The 21,780-nt window shown below is 46.6% G+C and overlaps 1 pseudogene; it reads left to right on the top strand.

Moving 5' to 3' along the window:
- Positions 1-5,200: 5,200 nt before the first annotated feature.
- LOC129536791 (large ribosomal subunit protein uL15 pseudogene) lies at positions 5,201-5,702 on the top strand (annotated as a pseudogene).
- The last annotated feature ends 16,078 nt before the right edge of the window (positions 5,703-21,780 follow it).

Genomic DNA, 21,780 nt, shown 5'->3' with positions numbered 1-21,780 from the left:
GTTCCTCGGCAGAGGTTATGCTGCTCGAATGAAGAACCTGTTGCTCCCAACTTTGTTTCAAAGTCCTGGAAGGGGTCTGACTTGCAGACCTTGTGTCGTGTCTCTAGGTTTTGGTCTCATTAGGGCAGAAAGAGGAAGAATTGTGTCTGAGAAAACCTCCAGCCACCTTTTTGATTTTCAGAAGGGGAGGGCAAGCTTCCCTGATTCATTGTCTCAGCAAGGCTGTGCTCGTGGGGGGCAGGTCATGGGAAAGGAAACCAGAGAGCTGTTAGGGGAAATGAATGCTGAGTGGCCAAAAGCCAGCAAATGTCCACTACAGTTTCCCAGGGCTAGAAAAGCACAGAGGCATGAACTGTGACTGTGACCTGTGACCTGTGAGATGCATCTCCCTTACCTTTGCATCCCTGGTCCTGAACACAGCAGCTGGTACTCTGTCAGGGCTCACCTAATGTTTATTCGGTGAGTGAACAGATGAGATGACCAGCTACGGAAACCCAAGGCCTATAATGTTTCTGGAAACATTCATTTTATGAATAAAAAGAGATGGAATAGCAATGGCCTCAATGAAAAGAGTTGCCAAAAAGAAAGAAAAAACTGCCTCGGGGGACAAATTGTAGCTCTGTTCCTTGTGGCCCTTCCCAGAGGCCCTGTCAATCTAGCCCTGAGCAGGATTAACATTTATTTAAAGCAATTGGCCCCATCCAGCCTTGGCTGACTGCAGTGGACGCAGTGGTGTGACTGGGCAGCAGGGGGTGGGCCAGCCTCCAAATTCTCTCGGAAGCCCAGGGATCTGGCCCCGACCTGGTGTCCAGGCTCCAGGGCCCAGCAGCCTCAAGGAAAGAATCAAGTGGGAGGTTTCAATTGCGTGTCCCACAAAGTCAATGTCTTCCAAGGAAATCCACTGGGCTGGGCACCAAGAAATATCCCCATCCAGGTCTGAGGGACTGGCTGTAGAGATGGCCTGGAGGCCATACAGACCAGAGGGCTGCTGAGCTTAGAATATCACAGAAGTGCCCCCGAAGTGCCCTCCAGGGATGAGGGAGAGGAGAAGGCTGTACATAGAACCCTCTGACCAGTCGCCTTCAACCAGAACAGAAATACACCTTCAGGTTTCCCATGGAAGTTCTGTCTGAATAAAGAGTTCGTCTGTATACCAACAACAACAAAGTTTAGGATTTAGTTCCCGCAACTCGTGCACTGCTTTTCACAAAGTAATTTGGGTATGCACATTGGAAGGACACGTATAAGTTACCCACATGACTTCCCTGGTGGCTCAGGCGGTAAAGAATCCACCTGCAATGCAGGTGACCTGGGTTCAATCCCTGGGTCAGGAAGATTCCCCTAGAAGAGGAAACGGCAACCTACTTCAGTATTCTTGCCTGGAAAATTCCATGGACAGAGAAGCCTGACAGGCTACAGTCCATGGGGGTCACAAAGAGTTGGACATGACTAACATTTTCATTAAGCCTTAGTTTCCTCAAACTTAAAATGAGAATAATATCAGGAGATGGTGGTGAGATTAAATGGTTCTTGCTTTCAGCCTTAACCACCCTAGCAACAGATAACATTGTTCCATTTTTGGACTCATGCAAATTTCTAGCTCTTGTATGATCTTGGTTAAGACTTTAGAAGCACTAAGAATTAAAAAGCTTATGGTTTTTCCTGTATGTACTTATGTATGTGATTGCATGTGAGATATTCAGTGTTCTTTCTTCTCCCTGTATATTTCCATTTCCTTTCCCACATTTGAGCCGTTTGTGTGGGTCCAAGTAGAGCAGAGAGGAAGAAGAGGGAAGCAGAAGCAACCGAAAAATCTTTTTTAGGAGCCTACGTCTTAAGAGACTTGAGTTAATTTCCAGAGGTGCTAAAAGGGGACACTTTGGCCAGAGCAGTGGGGAGAGAGCCCAGAACCAGGAGGAGGGTCCCCTGGCCTGAAGAATGACAGACGCCCCGGGAGACAGCAGAAGCCTGGCAGGGCAGGAGAGGAGATGGTTTCGCGATACCCTTTGGCTGTGACAAAGTATAAGGAAAACATCAGACTTGAAGAATGGGGGCCTGTGGATGGGGCAAGTGCTTATGTCAGAAGTGATATGGGAATTGTTTCATGAGAACCAAAATACCATCCTCCTGCTATACATTACTGCACTAAGATCTCAGAAGTAAGATATAACTTCTGGAAGAAGTGACATTTTTCGCCATGAGCCTGATGGAAAAGGGGCTCCGAAATGAGGCACGTTTATAGAAAACAAAGAAAGTTCTGTGTCTCCCCCTCCCCCTCAGGAGTCTGGGCGCTGAAAGAAGACGCAGCCTGTGGATCTGATGCCTGGAGCCCCGAGTAGGACGAGCTGCGCATGCTTTCTCCGTCCCCACTGGCAGCTTGGCGCTGAGCCTCTGCGCATGCTCTCTGAGTCCCGCCCGCCACTTGCCTCTGCGCCTCTGCACCTAGTGCTGCCCCGTCCCCAGGCCCCATCTGTTCTGTGGTTACTTCCCTTCTTTGACTTTCTCTTCAGGGTGGAGCCTCGTTTTATAACCCCTGTAAAACGTTGGGAGCTGTTGACTTCTTTCTCTGGGATTCTTAGATACCTATAGCAGCTGGGAAGAGAGCAGAGAGGAAGGAAAGTGCAGGCCAACCTTCCCAGGTTCCCCCAACCCCTCACCCTAGCCCTCAACAGGGAGATGTGGCCCGATCCCAAGACTTGGCAAGGCAGCCACATACATTTGCAGAGTGACAAAAGGAGAGGAGGGGCCTAGGATGAAAACAGCTTTCACATGTGAAAATGCCTGGAAAAGTTTTCTGGACTCATTATTCTACTCTGGGTGATTTTCAAGAGCAACAGAGCTTGGGGCCTAAGACTCCAGGAGGTGACTCAAGTGGCCCAGCAGATGCTTCCTTTCTGCAGTGTGTGTGTGTGTGTGTGTGTGTGTGTGTGTGTCTGTGGGTTTGTGCATCTGTGGGTCTGTCCATCCCAGGGCAGGACTCTCCCTAGATCTTTAGAGCCAGTACAGCATTTGACCATCCCCTAAATTCAACCACTTCTTTTGGGGAAGGTAGAAACCAAAGCCTCAGGGACAATGACCCACCTGAGGTCACACCATTCTCCAGAGACAAAGGAGGAAGTGACCGGGGACTCTGAAATGTCTCGCCTGCACCCCAGCACGGGCCCCTCCTGTTTGGTGGAAGTCACTCATGGTGGCACAGTCACTCCATGAAGGTAGAGTGATTGGCCTGCCCAGGACTGGTCCTCACCTGGGGCCAGGCCCTGTGCTTTTTTAACATAGATTATGTCATTCCACGTACTCCTCACCCTCATCTTTCAAGAGAAGCATCTTAATCCACGTTTCAGATGAGGAAACTGAAGCCAGGTGTGTTTTATTTCTCACAGTCTATGCTGGTTCTATTATTATGTTTGATATTTTGAGCACATGTTCTGTGCCAGGCACTTTTCTAGACACTTCACATATGTTAGTTCATTTGGTGCTCATCGAGGCAGGCATTTAGGACTAGCTCTGTGTTATAAATGGGGCCCCTAAGGCACTGGGTTTAAGTAATTTGTTCAAGGTAAATATAAAACAAAAGAAACAAAGGAAGGAGTCAGAAATCCAACGTGCAGTGATGGAGGGGAAGTGGAACAGAGGCAGAAGGCCCCTGAAGTCTGCACACATGAGCAAGTGACCACTGGGGGCAGCTGGGGTCACTCCCACCGGGACCCTCTGAGGGGCTGCACAGAACACGCGTCAGGATTCAGCAGAGGGTAAGGATGCTCCTCATTGGCTGAGGGTCACACCTGGGATATTGGCAACCCCTTGGTACTTCTGAGCTGCCCCTGTGCAGGCTGCACGTCCTGAGGCACAGATGCAGGAAGCTACCTTCCTAAGGCTACTATCTGTATCCAGGTGGCCAAGGGATACAAGCAGGGCACCTTCTGCTACCATCAATTAAGCTTGACACATCTGTGGTAAACAAATGTGCATTCTCCCCTCTACTCTTTATAGGCACTTTTCATTGGTATCATGAAGTATATGTCAAAATGTGATTTGGTTTTACAATACCATGAAATTTTCATATGAAAAAAATTCACAGATTAGAAAACCTGCTTTGTCACATTGCTACCCAGTTATTACTTCAAAAAATCATACTAATATTCATAGCACTATCCACAATAGCTAAAAAAAAGTGGAGGCAACCTAAAAGCCCATCAGGGGAGGAATGGATAAGCAAATTGTGGCATAGCCACACAATGGAATATTATTCAGCCATAAAAGGTACTGATACATGCTACAACAATATGGGTGAGACTCGAAAATACTTTGCTAAGACAAAAAAGCCAGACACACAAAAAGTCACATAAGTGGTCCAGTGGTTAAGAACCCGCCTGACAATGCAGTGGATGTGGGTTCGACCCCTGGTCTGGGGAGATGCCACATGCTGAGGGTCAGCTAAGCCTGTGTGCCACAATTGCTGAAGACTGTGCATTCTAGAGCTCTGCAGCAAGAAAAACCACCACAGTGAGAAGCCCGTGCTCCGCAACCAGAGAAGGCCCATGCAGCAACGAAAACCCAGCACAGCCAAAAACAATTAATATTCAAAAGGGTCACATAATGTATGATTCCATTTATATAAAATATCTGGAATAGTTAAATCCATAGAGACAGAAGGCATATTTGTGGTTGCCAGGTTATGGGGAGAGAGAAATGGACACTGATTGCTTAATTGCTCTGGGTCTGCTTTGGGGGTGACGTCAATGTTTTAGAATTAGATAGAGGTGATAGTTGCACAACGTTGTGAATGTACTATTAATAAATGCCAATGGTTTGTTCACTTAAATGGTTAATTTAATGCTAGGTGAATTTCACTTCAATTAAAAAAAAATCATGGTCACATTAGCCATAAGGAGAAGAGAGAGGTGGCAAAGGCAGATCTCAGGCGAGCCTCAGATGAGGAAATAGGGCAGTTGCCACCCCTGCCCAGGTGGTCCTGCTGAAAGGGGTTCCCCAGCACCAAATAACTGCAGATTAAGACAGAACAATGAAGTGGTATTTTTTGTCTTTGAAATTAGGATCTATTTTTACAAACAATTCTCATCCTTAGCATGAGGATAGTAAGAGCATTCTCACACTCTTCTTATCCAGAAGATAAATTAATCTAGCACTTCTGGAGGGAGGCTTGGCATTTTGCATTATAAGAATTTAAAACGGCCTCTTTCGTCTAGGCCGCCGACATGCCATCCAGACTAAGGAAGACCCGGAAACTTAGGGGCCACGTGAGCCACAGCCACGGCCGCATCGGCAAACACTGGAAACACCCTGGAGGCCGAGGTAATGCTGGTGGCATGCATCATCACAGGATCAACTTCGACAAATATCACCAGGATACTTTGGGAAAGTTGGTATGAAGCATTACCACTTAAAGAGGAACCAGAGTTTCTGCCCGACTGTCAACCTTGATAAAGTGTGGACCTTGGTTAGTGAGCAGACACGAGTAAATGCTGCCAATAACAAGAAGGAGCTGCTCCTATCATTGATGTGGTGCGATCAGGTTACTACAAAATTCTTGGGAAAGGAAAGCTCCCAAAGCAGCCTGTCATTGTGAAGGCCAAATCCTTCAGCAGAAGAGCTGAGGAGATTAAGGGTGTAGGTGGGGCTTGTGTCCTGGTGGCTTGAAGCCACATGCTAGGAAATTCATTAAATGTTAAGTGCTTTTCTCTTCTGAAAAAAAAAAAAGAATTTAAAATGTCCTTATACGTTTATTTTTTTTAATTTGGGTGCACCCTTGGCAGTGAAAGCACAGAGTCCTAACCACTGGACCACCGGGGAATTCCCCAGAATGGTCTTATCCTTTTAAATGAAATATTTCCCACCCAGTTTTCATTCACAGATGCGTCACTCAAGACTGCATTTTTAGCTGGAACTTAATGTGAATATGCCCTAAATTCATGCGCAGTGGTCTAATGCTTTTTTTTTTTTCCTTTTTTTAAGAAGTCTATTCCCTTTGACTTCTTTTTTTGAAGAAGTCTATTCCGTTTGACTTGTTTCTGCTTGGCCAGAAACAAGCCCAAGCATTTAGTTTATAATTGAGGTGGTATTTCAAATCAGTGAGGAAATACTCTACCAAAGGAGAAAGGCTGAATAATGTTATTTTGGAAGTTAGCTATTTGGGGGGAAAAAATAAGCTTACATCTTTACTTCACATGCTTGTTAAGTCGCTTCAGTACTGTCCAATTCTTTGTGACTCTATGGATCATAACCTGCCAGGCTCCTCTGTCCATGAGATTCTCCAGGCAAGAATCCTGGAGTCGGTTGCCACACCCTCCTCCAGGGCATCTTGGCAACCCAGGGATCGACTCCGGAATTGGCAGGCAAGTTCTTTACCACTATCACCACCTGGAAAGCCCCTTTTCTTCACACTTTATATCAAAAGAAATTCCAGGATCTAAAAACTAAATTCCAGGATTTAAAAGGAGGAGGAGGAGCAGAAGGGGGGAAAGAGGAGGGTGGGAAGGAGAAGGGAAAAAAAAAAAATCGAGATCTAGAAGAAAATTAGGGGACCCTTTGAAACTCAGATGGAAACAGTCCTATAAGCAGAAAGCAATGGGGGAGAGAATAAAGCAAAACATCAAAAAGTCAGAGAACATAAAAATGTAACGGGTGTATGTGTCAAAAATCACCAAAACCAAAATTGAGGTAAATTCTAAGCTTAGGAAAATATTTGCAGCACATGACAGACTCAACATGAAGGAAAATATCTAAAAATCAGTTAAGAGAAAAAAAATAGAAAATGGAAAAAAAAATATGGACAAGAGATATGAATAGACCACTCACAAAAGGGAAACGGCAGATGTTCGCATCTATTTTTAAAATACAGCAGACACGTGGTCTCGGGGATGCGGAAAGCAGGAAGCCAAGCCAGGCTTTCACTAGAGAAGGGCCGTGGCCCCCGCCCCGCTCTGTGAAAGGGCTCCCCGGGGCGGGGTCCCTGAAGGCCGAGCTTGCCTTCTCCCCCGGGCGCTGGACGAACAATTCCACCCTTTGTAGAGGCTTCACCCAGAACGCAGCCCCTCCCTCTGCACCGGGGCGGGCCGGCTCCGGATCGCTGGACGGACCGGATCGCAAGGCCAGCAGGGCCGCAGCTGGGCCAGCACCCCGGGGCGCCGCGGCCACCGGGGGGCGGTGCTGCCCCAGGACGCGCCAGCCTCGGGCCAGCGCGGGGACCACAAAGGCCCCTTTCTTCTCTCTCCTCCCGGAGATGAGTCACAAGAGTCGTGGCCGAGGCCAAAGTCAGACCGATCCAAGGAACTGCAGAGGAGGGCCGCGGGGCCGCGGGGCGGCGCCTGGGAGTCACCCTGGACGCCTGCTCTGGCCTCGTCCAGGGCTCCTCGGGCTCGGCTGGCACACGGGGAAAGTGGGTCAGGCCGGTGGCCTAGTTTGCTGCTGAGCAGCGGTGGCCCGGGGCAGGGCGTGAATGGGAAGGGCATCTATCTCTATTTCCTTCCTGGCTCACTCATGTGACAGATATCTGAGGAGTCCCTCAACTGCCAGGTGGGTCAGGAGGCAGTCACCGGCAGCTTCCAGGGAACTTCTAAAGCCCTGGCAGTAGGAGTTCAGAACGTGTGATTTCGGACTCCAGAGTCTGGACTTGCCCTGGTGGGTCCCCAAATCACTGGTCTCCCTTTACATCTCAAGTTCTGCTGCCCAATTTGGGACACCTCACCCTGGCATTGGATTCCTTTGGGGTCCACCTCTGACTGCTCCAGAAGGTGATCCCGTCCCCCAACACACACACACACACAGACACAGACACAGACACACACACACACACACACACACACCCGGCCTTGGAGAAGGTGCGGTCAGCATCGGGGCGGGAAGCCCTGGATCTAAGTGACATGAAGACCTCCTGTACCCACAGGCTGAGTCCAAAAGAAAAGGGAGCTCGTCCTCACTTCTGTTTCCTTGTCTCCTTCCTGTCTCTTTCCCCTACCTTGAGCCTGGGTCTAACTCTGAAGCCACGCTGCCCTGACCATGGAGTTGGACTGCTGCAACTTCTACGTCCCTGGGGCCCCAGAGCATCAAAGATCAGAGCATCTGAGCTTGCATTATAGGTGAATGCAGTGAGGCTCAGAAGGGCTAGATTATGTGCCAAGAAACACGGCAGAGTGCAGAGCAGTTCAGCCCCCAGGCCCCTCACGCCCTCCATTCCCTCATATGCTCCCCATCCCCTCACGATCCCCACCTTAGGGAATGTGGACAGAATAAAGGGGGAAGCGGGTAGGTGCTCTGTGCCTTTGCTGAAATGACTTGTTCACAGAACTGAAGGCAGAAATTTGTCTTTAGCAACTTTTAAATGCTATCTTGAGGCCAAGCCATGTGGCTTATGGGATCTTAGTTCCCCCATCAGAGATTGAACCTGGGCCCTCAGCAGTGAAAGCGTGGAGTCCTAACTACTGGACCACCAGGAAATTCCCTAAATTGACTTTTTAAAAATGTTTGCTGTAGGGGCTTCCCTGGAAGTGGTTAAGACTCCATGATTCTAATGCAAGGGGAATAGGTTCCATCCCTGGTCAGGGAATTTAAGATCCCACATGCTGTGCAGAGTAGCTAAAAAAAAAAGTAATGATAAGGGGCTTCCATGGTGGTCCATTGATTAAGAATCCACCTTGCAATGCAAGAGATACCAGTTCAATCCCTGATCTGGGAAGATCCCACATGCCATGGAACTAAGCCAGTGTGCAGCAATTATTGAACCCTCACACGCTGGAGCCTGTGCTCCACGAGAGAGTAGCCCCTGCTTGCCACAACTAGAGAAAGCCCAAGAGCAACAATGAAGACCCACTGCAGCCAAAATATTAAATAACTAAATAAATCTTTAAAAAGAAAAATAGAGAAGCAACTAGACTCCAATCAAAAATTAACTTTTTAAAAAGACAACTGTATGCCAATAAAAATTAATTTCTAAATATATTTTTTAAAGAAATAAATAGATAGCCTCAACAATTAAAAAGCTAAAGCTTGGTGTAAAATGGCCAAACAAGACAGAATTATATAAACTAGAATCAGAATGAAAGTCCAGTTCTCCCCTAATTCACATCTCACTGGTATTAATAATAGCTTGGTGTAAATCCTTCCAAGCTTTTTCAACTACTAATATAAATTGAGCATACCATGCTAGAACTTGCTCTGTTCTCATCCTGCAGTTTGGTCTCCTTCTTGTAAAGTTTCCTGACATCCCACAGAGGGTTAGCCCTGCCCTCTTGGACAGACAAGAGGCCTCCTGGCTTTACCTTTACAGTACACATCCATGGTTCACTGCAGGTACATCTCCAGGGAATAACTTTCTAAAAGTGGAACTGTGAGAGCAAAGGAACACATGCTCCTGCTACTCTCTCTACCATCTTGTGATGGCACAGGACTGACAGGCTCAGGGCACACAGTCAGCCTTCTGGGGTCCCGACCTCGCCACCTGCTCCCCAGCTCCCTGGCCTGCCCCTCATCCCCAGTCAGGAACCAGCCCAGTCTAAAGCTTCTGACCTTGTGCACAGACCCTGGGGTCCTTCAGGCACACCTCAAAGTGAAAAAAAGTGAAAGTGTTAGTCGCTCAGTCATGTCCAACTCTTTGGGACCCCATGGACTGTAGCCCACCAGGTTCTTCTGTCCTTGGGACTCTCCAGGCAAGAGTACTGGAGTGGGTAGCCATTCCCTTCTCCAGAGGATTTTCCCGACCCGGGGACCACACCCAGGTCTCCCACTTTGCATGCAGATTCTTTACCATCTGAGCCACCAGGGAAACTTCCCCCTAGATTCTTTATTTGCCATCAAACACCTCCACCACCCTCTGGTCATCAGAACTGACAATTGTCCCTCTGTAGGGGACCACCAGGCACTTGCAAAGCCTTCCTTTTGCAGGCTAGTGGCCCTGCTTCCTAGTTTTGGTAATGTAGTTCCTTTTCCCTCATTTTAAGGCAGAGACAAAGGTAATCAGTTTGTCTCCAAATGCATCAAGCCATCCCCATTGCCACAGGGCTCTCCTGGGAGTGTGTCTACTTATTGTCTTAATACACAGTCTGGAGTCCCATCAGGTGGCTTCACGTGACCTGTGTGGGTCAGTCACACAGAGGGTTTCATGGAGCCCCTGTGCCCGTTTACCTCTGGGCCACTGGGGGTGAGAAAAGAGAAGTAGCGGACGTGAACCCAGGTCCACTTTCTCCCCAGTACTCTGCTCCCAAGAACCTGCCGCAACCCAACTTCAAAGAGTCCTGCCTCCCTCTTCCCCATCCCACTCCCTAATAAAATTGAATGCAGGTGAGTCTTCTCCCTCGGAATGACTATACCACGGGAGTTAGCAACCAGCATCCTCGATGGTGGTGGGGAACAGAGGCGGGGTGTTTAGACTAGTCCACAGAGCCTTCTGGGGTCCCTTGAGCCACACACTGGGTGTCACTGTTTACTCCCAGAAACCAGATGGGAAAATGTCCCTGCCCTTAGGTCTAGATTTACAGTCTGCCCACTAGACAGAAGCAGAAACAATCACAAACAGTGAGACGGATGCAGGAGGATGTGGAGGGAGTGAGGTTGGTGACGTTAAATGGTGGAGAATATTTTCTCTCAGTGAAATGTTATGGGGAGATTGTGACCTCTGTCCATCACCTTTCTTTTTTCACTTACACATTTTTACTCAAGGTTATATGTTCTCTGCCTGTACCTCTTGCTCTTGAAATCCCATTATTGCCTCAAGGAAACCTTTTTATATTAGATAACAGAAAGAGAGTAACATTTCCAGCCTAAAGGCGAAACCCCCATGACTCTGGCTGACTTTACCAGTCTGTATGGGTCCTGTCCTCTCCACAGCTTAACACTTCTCTGCCTTTCAAGGGTTTTCCCCTTCGTTCAGGGACTGTGTTGGGAATGTGGACCTTGGGAGGAAGCAGCTGTCTATGAACACCCTAGGTACCAAACCTTTTTTGGACAAAATAACACCCAGTCCTGGTGAATTGTGGTGAATATTGCCTGTTTTATTATTATCACTGAATAAGCCAAAACATTCTGAAATATCATGTGATGACTATAAGTGATAATGTAATTAATTCTGTGCAGCAAAGTGGGAAAAAAAATGTTAATGATGTCATCAGCTCCTCTCTATTCTCCCTGCCTCTTGCCTTGCCCTCTCTGGTACTTCTTCCTCTGCTGTCACATAGCTGATAAGCAGAACTAACACTGTCACTGCACTGCTGGACTTTTACTACTTCATGTTCCCTAAAATGCCTAGAAGCTGCTTCACACTTCTACACGTTTACCACCCCTCCCACCCAACCTGGTGAATGCTGACTCATGCTTCAAACTTAGCATTGCATCTAGAACCTTCTTCAAAATGTCTGACTCTTCCTGAATCAAAAAATTGGATTGAGAGATGAACAGGCTATTGGCCCTGCCTCCCCTCCTGGTCAAAGTCCCCAGCCGTGCCCACAAATACAGTCTCTGGCTTATATGGTTCCACTTAGGAGTTTTTGATGTCATGATAAGTTGAAAGCAATACAAATTCAGTAGAAACCATACTTAGAATTTTTACCTTTCCCAGGCTAGCCATATGTCTGATACTCTCTTGTGATGTTGGGCAGGACAGCCACAGCCCTGGTTAGCCACAGGATCACAAAAATAAACGACAGATACACTTAGAACTCTTCTGGACCCGGACGAGCAGTTCACTTTCAGTATAGTTCTCAATAAATTACATGAGATATTCAACACTTCATTATAAAACAGGCTGTGTGTTAGCTGATTTTGCCCAACTGTAGGCTAATGTGTTTACAGTATGTTTAAGGAGCACTACTGTGGTGGCTCAGACAGTAAAGAATCTGCCTGCAATGCAAGAGACCTGGGTTCAAGCCCTGGGTCAGAAGGATCCCTTGGAGAAGAGTATGGTGACCCACTCCAGTATTCTTGCCTGGAGAATCCCATGGACAGAGGAGCCTGGTGGGCTATAGTCCATGAGGTCACAAAGAGTCAGACATGACTGAGCGACTAACACTTTCACTTTTCTTTCAAGGTGCACTAGGATCAGCCATGGTATTGATAGATTAGGTCCATTAAATGTATTTTGTACTTAGGGTATTTTCAATTTATAATATCGTAAGGTAACTTCATTGTAAGTCAAGGAAAGTCTGTACTATCAAAGACTCGCCGACCCCTTGATATCTCCCTTCCATCCTTCAGCCACTGAAAGGCTACTGAATCGAGCCTTGTTCTGTCTACAAGCATGCACTTCTGCTTCCTAAGGAAAGAGCCTGGAGAGGTGTGCATTGCAGAAGAGGGCCAAAGAGTGTGCTCTGAACTGGGAGAGGCAGCCAGGTAGAGAGGCCACGGGAAGGATAGAAGCACTGTCCTCAGGTGGTTTCCCAGCATCCTCCCTGAGTTCCCAGGATCCTCTGTGGTTTCCCAGAATCCTCCCTGGTTTCTGGCACTCTCCCCCAAAGCCCCACCATTTTTAGGGTCCCATTTGCTGTGAGGACCGCTGGGCCATGGTTCCAACAAAGGGAGTGAAAGGGAACAGCTCCTCACTTTCCTGTTTGGGCTTTGCTGCCAACTTCACCTTGTCTTGATTGAGTTGATTGCTTTCAGTCAGATTAAGGGAATTGAACCAAATCAATGGTTTTTCAACTGGGAACATACTTCTGTGTGGCCTGTGTTGACTGAAAAAAGATGCACAGGCTAAAAGCTGACATCTGTGTATGCTAAGTCACTTAGGTCATGTCTGTTTCTTTGCGACCTTATGGGCTGTAGCCCACCAGGCTCCTCTGTGCATGGGATTCTCCAGGCAAGAATACTGGAGTGGGTTGCCCTGCCCTCCTCCTGGGGTTCTTCCCAATCCAGGGCTCAAACCCACATCTCCTGTGGCTCCTGCACTGCAGGCAGATTCTTTACCAATGAGCCACTGGGGAAGCCTCCTAAAAGCTGACAGTTCTGTCTTATTTGGTGGACATTCTGAGGACTTCAAGCCCAGGAGACAGAACTCTCAGATGGTGCTGAGGGACCACTCTGAAGAGGTAAAGAAGAAGCCAGAATATATAGGAGCTTTTGCAACAAAAACCAGGTACCCAGCACTTCAAAAAAAAAAAAAAATCAGTTTTTTTGTTTTTTTGCTGCATGGGGTCTTTTTGATGTGGTGCACAGGCTCTTCACTGCTCTGCACAGGCTTTTCTCTAGTTGCGGCCAGTAGGGACTACTTTTCCTTGTGGTGTGTGGGCCTCTCGGTGCAGTGCTTCTTTTGTTACAGAGCATGGGCTCTAGGTGCCCAGGCTTCACTAGTCCTGGTGAATGGGCGTAGTTGCCCCACAGCATGTGGAATCTTCCCAGACCAGGAACCAAATCTGTATTTCCTGGTAGGTGGATTCTTAACCACTGGAACACCAGGGAAACCCCAGTATTCTTGCCAGAAGAATCTCATGGATGAAGCAGCCTGGTAGGCTATAGTCTACGGAGTTGCAAAGAGTCGGACACAACTGAGCGACTTGACTTCACTTCAGTCAAAGTAAACTCAAGTTAAGGAATTTAGCACTTTCCTATATATGGGAAGATGCAAGAGTCACAGAAATCATTCCTTTGCTAGCATCTTAGCTTTCTGGGCCCAGTATCCAGTGCTGTCTCTTCCTGAGTCTCCTCAGGCTGCACCGCTGAGGGTGACTGCAGCAGCTGATGGCTGGGTTGGCAGGCATCTATCCTGAATTCCTATCCTGTTCTGTCGGGTTTCCATCCTGAGTCTCCTCTGGGGTCACTGTCCGGCTGGCTGTAATGTGACGGCTTGGTGGCTGCAGCATCCTTCGTTTACTAATAAGGCAGGCAACATGTTTTTTATCGACCCCTGGGTTGTGGTTCCAACTCAGAAGGTCCAGGGAAGGGGCCTGGCAGGAAAATTCCACAAGTAACTCTTAGGGTCAACATTCAGTTCAGTTCAGTTCAGTTCAGTTCAGTTCAGTCGCTCATTCGTGTCCAACTCTTTGCAACCCCATGAATCACAGCACACCAGGCCTCCCTGTCCGTCACCAACTCCCGGAGTTCACTCAAACTCATGTCCATCGAGTCGGTGATGCCATCCAGCAATCTCATTCTCTGCCGTCCCCTTCTCCTCCCACCCCCAATCCCTCCTAGCATCAGACTCTTTTCCAGTGAGTCAACTCGTCGCATGAGGTGGCCAAAGTAGTACAGTTTCAGCTTTAGCATAAGTCCTTCCAATGAACACCCAGGATTGATCTCCTTTAGAATGGACTGGTTGGGTCAACATAGTTCATCCATTTTCTTCTCTTTTTTTAATTAAAACAAAAAATATTTATTTATTTTTGGCCGTGCTGGGTCTTCGTTGCTATACACCAGCTTTCTCTAGTTGTGGTGAGTGGGGCTACTCTCTAGCTGTGGTGCACGGGATTCTCACTGTGGTGGCTTTTCTTATTGCAGAGCACAGACTCTAGGCATGCAGGCTTCAGTAGTTTCAGTGCATGGGCTCAGTAGTTGTGGCTCAGGGGCTTAGTTCCCCCAAGGCATGTGGGATCTTACTGGATCAGGGATCAAACCTGTGTCTCCTGCATTGGCAGGTAGATTCTTTACCAATGAGCCACCATCCATTTTCTGATGAGGGCCATGGGACACACTTGCTGTGAGCTTCGGTGGGGTGGGTGTAGAACCCCATCATTATATGAAGAACTTGCTGCATCTTAAAGAAAACTGATTAAACACTTCCACTGTGCTATATGTCAGACCCAGTCTTAAGTCCTTTAATCCTCGTGACAACCCTATGAGGATTTAACTACTATTATCCCCATGATTCCCTGGTGGCTCAGTAAAGCGTCTGCCTACAATGCGGGAGACCCAGGTTCGTTCCGTGGGTTGGGCAGATCCCCTGGAGTAGGAAACGGCAACCCACTCCAGTACTCATGCCTAGAAAATTCCATGGATGGAGGAGCCTGGTGGGCTACAGTCCTTGGGGTCGCAAAGAGTCAGACATGACTGAGTGACTTCACTTATTCCCATGATAGTAATTACTGATCTTCTCTGTAACTACTATTAGTTACAGAGGCACAGAGAAGCTTAGTTCCTCCCAAGGTCCCACAGTTAGTAAAGAGCTGGGATGCTCACCCTGGCAGTTTGGCTACAGGCTCTGCTGTCAGCCAACTCTGTTGTTTCTGTCGGGGAAGTGTGTAATTTCCTCGGTTCTTTCTCACCGCAGCAAAAATTTGAAATGACGGACCAACCAGTGTTATAGCTCTGTTACAGTTCAGTTTTATTTGGCAAGCAAAGGAAAATACATCCTCGAGGCATGAGGGCAGGATGACCCAAAACAGGTGAGATGCTCAATTTTGGCTCCTCTTTTTATGTGTTTTTTCTTCTCCCCCTGAGCCTGCCCTATGTAAATTGGGCCAGCCAGGAGGGCTGTTTGTTTCACCTGAGGTTCTCACTCCAGTCCTTGGACCTTCCTTTATTTTCACAGGCTTTTTCCTTTCTTTGTCTTTTAGCCACTGCTATTTTGGACTCCTTTTTCCTATTCTAACTACCTAACACTTGCAGTGATAAACTCAGCAAATAAGGCCATGAATAATGATCCAGCCTGTGACCAATTATAGCAATTATGAGGTTGTTTTTTTCCCCTCTGTGCCGTTTAGTTTTGCAGGTTTGTTTTCATCTGCTTTCAACACTGGTTTTCTCGGAGGTCAGGAACTGTCTTGGTATTCCCTGTACCATCAGGGTCTGGAATATGGCAAGTGCTCGAGATACGCTGAGTGAATAAATGAACGAATACATGAAAATCAGGTGTAGGAATAGAGGGAGGCGCAGGATGCTGAGGAAGGCAGGGTAGGACAGCTACTGCCTGGGCAGAGGCAGGAATCAGGCCAAAGAGGATGATTCTGTGCCCTGACCAGTTCACACCCAAGGGCAGCTAAACAGTATCCTCAGACAGTCTGTACCCACAGCCTGACTGCTGGTTCCAGCAAAACCCTCTGCCACCTGGGGCTACAGCCTCCCCAGTGCCCTCCCCCCCAACCCCCCGACTCTCTGCCTTCCCCTCCAGTGGAAGGAGGCTCCTCCTTGGGCTCTAGGGCTTGTGTCTTGGGAGCAGGCAACCAAGTTCTGCTTCCCATCCTCTTGTCCCAGCCCACCCTGATCATCTGACTGTTCACATGAGGCCCTGTGTAGGGTGTGGCTGTTTTAAGGCCTTTGGCATTTCTTTAAGGAAAAAAAAATGCTAAAAACAATGGCTCACTAAAAAAAAAAAAAAAAATTATCCAATTTGCCTCACATTTGCCTTGGGGAAGGGGATAATCAAAAACACCCATGGTCCTTGCTGCTATGGACTCATTTAAGCATAAAGCTTGCGAGCATGCTCAGTTGTGTCTGACTCTGCAACCCCACTAGGCTCTCCTGTCCATGGAATTTCTTAGGCAAGAATACTGGAGTAGGTTGCCATTTCCTCCTTCAGGGGTTGAACCTGCGTCTCCTGCATTGGCAGGTGGACTCTTTACCACTGCAGATTTCTAGGCATAATGACAGCTCCCTGTCTTAGGCTAGGCCTCCCTCAATAGGCTTTGGGAGCTTGCTTTCATATTAATCCTGATAACCCTGGGCATTAGGTACTAGGATGATGTGTAATTTCACGAGTAAGAGGAAGTTCAGAAAGGTCAGGAGACTTGCCCAAGATCACACAACTATGAAGAAGTTAGAGCAAAGATTTTAAACTGAGTTATTTCTTGATTCTGAAGCTTATGATCTTATAGGTATATCATCAAATTCTGTTTTGGCCTTGTCTGAGGATGTGTCACTGGCCTTTCAGTAATTAGTGTCTAGAAAACAGGTCAAAGTGACCCACTTTCTACAAAAAAGCCAGATGGATGTTCCACATCTCTGTCTACCCTTGCCCTCCCACCCCTCAATCACAAAATGAGATATCGGGCACGGGATCTTCTGTGTCTTTTCTGAGACAAGGAATAATATGCAGTTTTTGTCATCTTTGTACTTTTCCATACAGCTTGGCTTAAAGAAATCATGAGACTCTTTCCAAACAATGATGGTATGAAAACATTACTTTAAAAGTACATGTGTAGACTCATGTTTATTGAGGATTTACTTACTTTTAGATCCTATTTTGTTCTGCCTGACAGGAAGCTCGAAGTTAAACTTCATGCTCAATTTGCACATTGAGTGTTGTGTTTTTTTCAGGGGCTTGGAGTCAGAAAGGCTTCAAGGGTTTGAAACCTGACACCACCATTTACAATCAGGTAGCTTTGGGGACAGTTAGTTATCCCCATCTGTGCTTGTTTCTTCATTTATAAAATGGGGGTAAGAATATCCTCTTCATTGGGTTGTTGCAAGGATTAGATTATATAGGTTAAGCACTTAGGACAGTGCCTGGATCATAGTAAATGTCTATAAATGTTAGCTATTTTGTGATTTTAATAAAGTTTTTGTGGATGAATTTCATTGTCAAGCCATTTTCCAGGAAGGGCTAATGGATCCGCCTTCACTTGCCTTGTGGAGTCTCACTTTGTTTACCACCTGTTTCTGGTGTCCTCTACTCCCGACATTATCACCTGGAACTTGCATGTAAATAACACTGACTTATATTTCATCAAATCCTAGATGCCACCAATTATAATCTATACCATCAGCGTGTACCACTTAAAGAAACTTAAAGATCGATTTCGAAAATGCATCCCAATTTCAGAGATGTCAGATGTTGAGGCTTAAAAGTATAGCTTTCAATCCATGAATGGTGAGAAGGATCTGATCCTGTATTCCCGACTCAGGCCCTCCCTGATTGTGAACTGTCCCTGCTCCTTCGATGGCATCTGTATCAGTTGACCAAGATAACTCGTCCACGTGGCCCAGTGCCATCCCGGTGGTCCTGGTGGTTGGTATTTCCTCTAAGTCAGTCCCCGGCAAGCACGTCTAACCTTGTCCATACAGCTGGTGCACGGGGCTCAGGTTTCCCCCGGAGGTGGCAATTTGTAAACTGACCTGGTGTTGATCTTTAAGGGCTGTGGCTTTAAGGTCAACTGACTTCCTCACTTTTTATGACTGCTTTGCTGCTTCCTGCTTCAGCCTGAGTTGGATTGTCCTGATGGGCAATAAAAATGATTTGTTTGAGATAAATTTCTAAGAAGAACAGTGTGGGGTTAGAACTAACCAATGTCCAGTGTAATTTCCCCAGGTTGTGGGTTAAAGCACAGGGCTCAACAATCATTTTCTTGTCTGCGTGGGTTTCAATTGCCAAATTTTATTTGGACTGTTTCCTTCTAGTTTTTTTTTTTTTTTTCTCCATGATCCAGGGGAAAAAGGAGTGTGTTGGGACTAACCCCAGGAGGTTGGCAGCGCAGGCAGGGACTAAGGAGTCTAAGTTTGACTGAGCCTTCCTTAAAGTCTAGTGCCCAATTTTATAGAGAAACAGGGCTCTGGAGACAGAGTAACTGGAATTTAAATCCTTGATGTCATTTCTTAGCTACATGACCTATACTGAGTTAGTCTCTCTGAACCTCCACAGATGTAAAGTAAGGATAATACTACTTCAGAGTCATTGGGAAGCTCCAGGAATAGCAATGAGCACACGGCCAACGCTCAACAAATGATAGTAACACATGTTGAATGCTGCCTACCACATACCCGACACTGTGCAGATATGAAATATTAGTGAAACACCACTCATGGAAAGGAGGCACTCGTACACCATTTTTTAAGTTACCTGCTGTTAAGCAGTCAAGCTAGCAATCCCCCAAGTCCTTCTTGAGATGCAGCCTCAGCCAGAACTTCTGTGAAGTCCTCTGGGCAGCTGGCCTTCTGTGGGGTGAGAAACTGGGCCAACTTACCATATGAACATTCTCCTGATCTGAGACCAAATGTGGCCAAACCTAGACTTCTGGGTCCTCACAGGTGTTGAGCATCATGTCCCAGTCTGAGGGAACTGCTTTCTCCACCCAGCACATGCTGGATGGACTGGCAATATGGCTCTCATCCCAACTCCCCAGCCCTGGGGTACTTCCATGCCTGCTGATCATGGGTTGGTCTCTCCTTTCCATGGCACCAACAACCTGCCAGTGTGACCCAAATGCCTACCAGGGGCAAAGCCCTGTGGGAGAAAGTTGAGAGGCCCTCCCAAGTGTGAAGCATTTGCCTTCTAAATGGGGCACCAGCCCCTAAGGAGAAGTAACCAGCAACAGGGCATGTTTAAAAGGCCAAGCAAATGGTGTGGAAATTAAGATGATGGAAGTCAAGGAAGGGGCAAGACCACTTTGGGCTGAGGCAGCTTGTCTGAGACCACCAAGGAGAGACCATCTAGGTCATAAACTCACATATCTACAAGATTTGGACATGTCATGAAATTGAGTAAAACAGGTTTAAGTCATAAAATAGGGGGTGGTGGGAACAATTTCAGATTGGGGGCTGCAGACTCTTACAACACAGTTGACCCCACAGTTCCTGTTTTTAAATTCAACTAGTATCATTGAAGAGACAACTTGAAACCTATGTAATTCCTGTGAAATCATTTTAGAGGGTCTTAGAAGTGGGGAGATGGTTGAGGATTACAAAGAAATGGGTACCTGTGTGCTCACCTAGCGCAAAAGCATGTCTTTATGGTGTCTACGTTATACTAGCCTCGTTCCTGGTTCTATTTTGTATCTTTCTCTGGTATCTTTTAACGTTCCTTTTTCCATAAGAACATTGCATTTTTAACAATTGGGAAACTCAATACTGGAGTTGCTACTTCATCTGTCTTTACTGCAGGTCATTCAGCTTATTCCTGACCCACACTTGATTTCTATGGTCCACACTTTGTTTCTGGGCAACAATTTTTAAAAATAGCCATTGGTGCTTCAGCCTTATTTAAAACAGCAACAAAAATCACCATCATCACTGTATTACAGATTTTGCTAAACAAAGCTTAGGTTTACTTTGAGACCAGAAGAGCAACTTCTCTGCGGTATTACTGGTGGAAAAAAGTTCCTAGATTTCTGTCATCTCTCTAAGAGAAAAGTTCATAAAAATTGAATTAAATCTTTCTCCTTCTCCAATCCTAACCTGATTCAATCTTTATTTTTTTCTGATTTCTCAACTGTTAAACCTTTAAGAATGCCATATCACAACCACACAAAGCTACCTAAACATCCGTAAAACAAGTAGGTCATTTTATACCTCATTTATTTTGCTTTTGGCTAAAGGCAAGTTTCACAGAGGAAAGAGCACATTGAGATTGCAAACTGATCTTCATACCTCCCAAACTTGTTACCATGAATGTAAGCCATGGTTATGACCGCCATTTTTCTTGACTGCACTTTGCTGTTCACTACCAATAGCTCTCACTTCTCAGGGGAAAGGATTTTAAAACAAAACCCAGTGTAACTGATACTTTATCTATAGTAAACCCATGTATTACTCTACTGTACATGCTTGTGTTTTATCATCTAAACATTCTATGGTGATGGCTAAGTCACGTCCAACTCTTATGACCCCATGGACTGTAGCCCACCAGGCTCCTCTGTCCATGGGATTTTCCAGGCAAGAATACTGGAGTGGGTTACCATTCCATTCTCCAGGGGATCTTCCTGACCCAGGAATCGAACCTCGGTCTCCTGCATTCTATAGTTAAATGCATTTTCTTAGGACAGAACCTGGTCAGAATTACTTGGGCAAAATGTTTATTGCCGACAAACCTTCATTTTAATTGACCTGGAGACTGGACTGTCTCTACGTTTTCTGGCTTGTGAGACAATGTTTTACTTCTCATGCTTTGTATTTCCTTCTCCCTATGCGGGCTGGCTGACAGCCAAGTCCTCTGCACCCATCAGACGCTGCCTCAACCCAGAAGCATGCTGTATTTGCAGTTTGGCCTTTTTTGGTCTTGCTGCCCTGAAGGCAGTACAAACCAGTTGAATCCAACTTTACCTCAAATGCAAGCAGGCAGGTGATTTCAAGGATCATCAACTTAAGATTTGCCAACCTCAGATCAAGTTACAGGTTTTAAAGTCATTTGAAGTTGTGAGAAAATAGATTGCCTACTGAGGGTGAGAGGCATTTTCCTATGTCCACATGCACCCTTAACAGGGTCCTAAAACAGGAAATGTTATCTGAACGTAAAGGCTCTCTTGCCAGTTCTCCAAATGACATGAAAGAAAGCAGCAGTAACCATTTTAAACTCATGTAGCTAGAATCTGCGGAGAAGGCACTGGCAAACCACTCCAGTACACTTGCCTAGAAAATCCCATGGATGGAGGAGCCTGGTAGGCTGCAGTCCGTGGGGGCGCTAAGGGTCGGACATGACTGACCGAGTTCACTTCCACTTTTCACTTTCACACATTGGAGAAGGAAATGGCAACCAGTGTTCTTGCCGGGAGAATTCCAGGGACGGGGGAAGCCTGGTGGGCTTCCGTCTATGGGGTCGCACAGAGTCGGACACGACTGAAGTGACTTAGCAGCAGCAGCAGCAGCATGGTTTTCATGAGGAGCTGGCAAGCAATTCTGGCTTTCTCCGAAAATTTATTGTCCCAAAATGCTATTTTTACGTAATTCGATGTGCTGGTTGGAAAGTAAATAATTAAGTGGTATGAAGGGTAATGGTGTCTTATTACTTGATAAAGCAGAGGTTTTATGAAGCAAAATGGAAACAAAAAAAATCACAAGAGGTTTAAAGATAAGCCTATTAGCACCGCTGTAAGTTAGTTGTTCAGTTGTGTCTGACTCTTTGCAACCCCATGGACTGTAGCCTGCCAGGCTCCTTTATCCAAGGAATTCTCCAGGCAAAATTACTGGAATGGG

This window comes from Moschus berezovskii, chromosome 20 (assembly GCF_049115385.1).
Source record: "Moschus berezovskii isolate FMDL1 chromosome 20, NW_MosBer_1.0, whole genome shotgun sequence".
In the NCBI taxonomy this organism is placed as follows: Eukaryota; Metazoa; Chordata; class Mammalia; order Artiodactyla; family Moschidae; genus Moschus; species Moschus berezovskii.
The sequence above is the reverse complement of the archived record's forward strand: the minus strand, read 5'-3'. Positions and strand labels throughout refer to the sequence as shown.